The sequence below is a fragment of the Eutrema salsugineum genome, unplaced genomic scaffold, assembly GCF_000478725.1.
Source record: "Eutrema salsugineum unplaced genomic scaffold, Eutsalg1_0 scaffold_4, whole genome shotgun sequence".
NCBI classification, from domain to species: domain Eukaryota; kingdom Viridiplantae; phylum Streptophyta; class Magnoliopsida; order Brassicales; family Brassicaceae; genus Eutrema; species Eutrema salsugineum.
In genome coordinates, this window is record NW_006256686.1 from 500,265 (window position 1) to 505,027 (window position 4,763).

Genomic DNA, 4,763 nt, shown 5'->3' on the forward strand with positions numbered 1-4,763 from the left:
GTAGCCTTGCTGTTGCCCACTGAACTGTTGCTTGGGCTGAAAGTTATTCTGAAAAGGAGTTTTTTGAGCATAGCTTTGTTGTTGTTGTGGAGCAGGGTATACTTGATCTTGAGGGTTAGCTACATTTGGGTTCCTGTAAGAGAGGTTTGGGTTATTGCTGTAGTTGTTAAACCGCTGATACCTCTGCTGATTCCCTATGTAGTTCAGTTCCTCCTGAGTTAGACCATCTTCATTAACATTGTCAAAACTTGGCCCTTGCTCATCAAACTCGCCCACAAAGTGTATTGGCTTTTGAGTCGCCATTAAAATTTTGTCAAGCTTGCTCTGAAGCTCTCTCATATCTTTCTTCATTTGCTGTTCATCACTAGATCCCTCTGAACGGTTTGCTCTATCAAAGTCTTCTCCATATGTGTCATTAGACATGGCGAGGTTCTCTACTAGTTCCATTGCCGCATTGATCTCTTTCCCAAGAAAATTTCCATTTGAAGCTGTAACTAGTTGGTTTCTGATCTTGGGGAGTGCACCTCGGTATAAAGTACTCAAGAGGGATGCCTCTGAGAAGCCGTGCTGTGGGCATTGGTTAGTATAGCTCCTAAACCGTTCCCAAGCTTCACTAAAGCTCTCATTATTGTGTTGCGTGAAACTTGAGATCTGATTCCTGAGCTTAGCCGTGCGTGATGTGGAAAAGAACTTTGATAAGAACGCCAGTTTACACTGCTCCCATGTTTGTATTGAACCCCTCGGGAGGTTCTTTTCCCACTGGTGAGCTTTATCACTGAGGCTGAATGGGAACAAGGGTAGCTTAAAGCTATCTTCGGAGACGCCATTAATCTTTGTTAAGTCGCAAACCCGATCAAACTGATCTAGATGCTCAAGTGGATCTTCTCTGGCTAGACCGTGAAACTTGGAGTTCTGCACCATATTGAGCAGGGAAGCTTTAACTTCAATGTTGTTATTTTGAACCGGCGGTTCTTGAATCCCGGCTCTATATTGGTGCGCATTAGCTCGGTCGTTTTCTCCAACAAAGACCGGAGGAGGTTGTCTCTGAGCTGGTGGCGGTGGCGGATGAACATGATGGGCTTGTTGCTCATTTCTATTCGCTTGTTTTGATTTTGCTGAGCAAGCCTTTCATTTCTTTGAGCCTGTTGTTGGTTAACGTAGGCTTGTTGTTCATTTCTTAACTCTCACTCCTTGGAAGTTTGATTGTGGAGCTGTTGAATACAAGGTTAAAGGCAATGGAAGATCAAGACCATTTGCCAAAGTCAGAGCTATCCTCACACCAGAGTTCATAGACAAAGGATCTGATGGTGTCCAAGAGCTGATGAACAAGGACCTCATGCTTGAATTCATGGACAAGACCAGGAGCATCAAAGCTCCTCCTCTCCCTCACTAAAGAGAGTGTAAGAAGTCAAACTTAGTGACTTTAAACAAAGTGCTCTTGGGAGACACCCCAAGCTTATCCTTGTATATAATTTTTTTAATCTTTTCTCTCCTTTCTTTTTATGTTTTAGGATCTTTTGATGGGTTTTGTGAGCTGTTCTCAGGTCCCAGGTAACTTTTGGAGGCTATGGCTCAGGGACAAAGTGGAATGAAACATGTGAGAAGGCTGAGAAAAGGGTTTAAGGCATGGAACTTGATGGACGCCTGTGTGCTACTTGGCTGTGCGGCTCAGTCAGGTCATATACCAACTCGCACAAGAACTCGCTGTTAACACCTACTTGGTCTTGCGAGTTATTCACCTAGCAGCAGAATATTTAAGCAAGAAAAATGCTAAGTGTTGCTGTTCTGCGAGTTGGGTCTGCGAGTTGGATGCAAAAGGAGACCAAGCCGCACTAATGATTGCTGTTTACACTGGCTTGGGTCTGCGAGACAGACCAAAGGAGACCAGGCCGCACACCAGGAGAAAGAGTCCAAGGCGTTTAAGGATGGATCAGTGCGAGATGATCATGCGGCTTGAACAAAGGAGGAACCAAGTCGCAGGAACACTCGCTGTTTACACCTACCTGGGTGTGCGAGTTGGTCGAAGACAAGTCCATGCCGCACAAGGGAGTTCAGGCCAAGCCAAACCCATTTCCAGTGATGTCTGGCCTCATCTGCTGCAGATACTCACTCCCCTTTTGCACAAGAACCACACCAGGTATCACTCCAAACACTTGTAAATGAGCATTTATCATTTTTCTTTATCTTTTGCATTTCATGTTTGATTTTTCCTCTTTCTCATGCTTTTATAACACAAGGGACTGTGTTATTTAAGTGTGGGGGAGGGGTTTTGTGTTTACTAATCATGTTTATTCTCATTTTGCATTCATCTAAGTGCATATAAAAACCAAAAAAATGGAAAAATCTGAAAAAATTTCACAAAAAAATGCTCATGTAGTTGCATTCACATTTTAGGTTGAGTCTAGTTTACATTTTCATATAGGTTGTATCATATGTAAATGGGAGTAATGATAGGTTCTTTCCTTGAGAGTACATCACTTTGAGAATTTGGATTAAATATGCTTGTGAAATGACTTCTGTGCTTGCAAGGCTTGAAATGGTTTGAATCTGAGAAGCAAGTTTGAATTGAACTCAACTCTAATAAGTGAAAACCTTGAACTTGACTTGAAATTATCTTTTGATGCATTGTTTGAATAAGCTTGTGGATACCTATATATATATTTGAGCTAGAATCCTGTTTTTACCACCCTCTTCCTTAGCTCAAATAGCTGAGTCCACATCTGGATCAGTTTTCCTCACCTTGAACCCATCCTTCCTTCAAGCCAAATGTTTGTGTGTGATTGAAAGGCCACCTTGGATCAAACTTAGCAGAAAGTGTTAGGTTTAGAGCGACAAAGGCAAGTCTCATTGAGTGCTAAGTTCCATCATCAAGGAGCTGAGAGATTTGGTGAGAACTAAGTGTGGGGCAATACTTGTTGGTAAGTGGAAAAAGGAGAGATGAGTGGAAATAAAAGAAGAATGGTGAGAACTAGGAAATAGAAAAAGAAAAGAAATCAGTCTTGGAGTTTTGAGTCAAAGAGAGTGAGCTCTAGTGTCTTGAAAAGAAAAAGTCTAGCCTCTAAGTGAAAAGAAAAGAAAAGAAGCCCAAGAGCTCAAATGTTTTAAAAAAGAAAGAAAAAGAGGCTAGAGGTTACAAAAGAAAGTGAAAAAGAGCTATGTAAAGTTTGAACTCCAAGACTTGAGTGTGAAAATGAAAAGTGAGTCCCCTAGTGAGAGGAAATTGAGTGTGGAAAGTGAGGTTCTTGAGAGGTTGAGCAAGTGAGAAAGCTTTGAGTAGAGTGTGGGGTGGGATGAGTCCTTGCCCTTGTATGCATAGGTTGCTTTTTACCTTTAGCATTCTGCCAAAGTTTGATCATTCATAGAGAGATCCCCTTGCTGTATTGAACCCAGTCAGGCGCTGATGAGACCATTTTAGTCTCATTACCTCACCCTAGCCAAACTTTGCTTGTTTGAACATTGCATCAGTTGATCCACTTGGAAAAGAGCTTAATGAATGTCAAAGAGTTGAGGAATAAGAGATCTTGTGGAGATTACTGTTGAGTTGATACATCAGAGTATGGTCTTGCATTGCATATTGAGCATGAACTTGAATTCTCTTAGTGGTCACTTTTCTCTTTCAAAGGAAAAATGAGCTCCCAATGCATTCAACCTTTTCCTCTCATTTGTTCCTTTTTGCTTGAGGACAAGCAAAGGATAAGTGTGGGGGAGTTGATATGTTCATAATTTGCATCATTTAGGTTGCATATTTCATTCTAAATCATGTCTTATTCCATGCATTTTAGGTCCTTAGGGTTTGTTTTAGGACTTAGGAGTTGCATTAGGTCCCAATGAGTCTTTGCATGTTTTGAGTGTTTATCAGGTGTATTTGGAGCTATTTGGAGTTGAAAGATGAATCCAGGAAGAGAAATGGTGATCAAGGCTTGAAAGATGGTGAAAATGGGTTTTGGAGGTTCTCCGCCATTTTCGCGTACCGCAGGAAGGTTTTCTCGGCCATTCTCACGTACCACGGGTGGATTTTATCGGCCAAAACGCGTACCGGCCAATGAATTTCTCGGCCAAAATCTCCGGGTGCAGACACATTTCCGAAATCGCCTGTCTGGGGAACCTTCCGGTCCGATTCAGGTGTCGGGTGCTTCATCAAAGTTGGAGAATATTGGATCACGGTTCCAGAGCAAGAGGAATCATAGAATTCGGACACGTGAGCAGAGAGTTGTGCTCGTCAGAAGGAACTCCTGTCTCGCTGCCGTTTTGGACCGACCCGATGAGCTCCGAAGAATGCGAAGGACGGTGCACTTCCAGACCGAATCTGATACGATCCTAGGTGATCAACTCCGAAGAAAAGGCTATTGAAGATGCGATGGACTCGTAATGGTGGCTTGGTGATCGAGTGGATGACTCGCGATGGTGGGTGGATGCGATGAGAAGCGGTGGTGGCTTGTGGATCGGATCGTGGATGTGCGATGGTGGTGTGAGCGTGAGATCTATGGTATGGTGATGATGAGATGATATCGATTGTTGGTGAGGATGAGATGATATCGATGGAATGGAGGGATAGAAGAATCTCTTGTAAACAGATTAGTTTTTAAGAGATTCGAATTTCAGAGTTTTTAGTTCTCAAAAATCGAAAAGAGAGAAGAACACGTTAAAAGTTTAATTAAAATTCTTCACTGAATATGACATAGGCGATTTTCTCTACTTTATAGAGTAAGAGAGAAAATCGCAGCCCTAATAACAAACTACACGAAGTCTGAAAAAACAACACG

At 42.3% G+C, this 4,763-nt stretch overlaps 1 non-coding gene across 1 annotated transcript; it reads left to right on the forward strand.

Moving 5' to 3' along the window:
* The first annotated feature begins 559 nt into the window (after nucleotides 1-559).
* LOC112084695 lies at nucleotides 560-666 on the forward strand. Its single transcript, XR_002898356.1, has one exon. It is a non-coding gene; the product is annotated as a small nucleolar RNA R71 (small nucleolar RNA).
* Nucleotides 667-4,763: the final 4,097 nt, after the last annotated feature.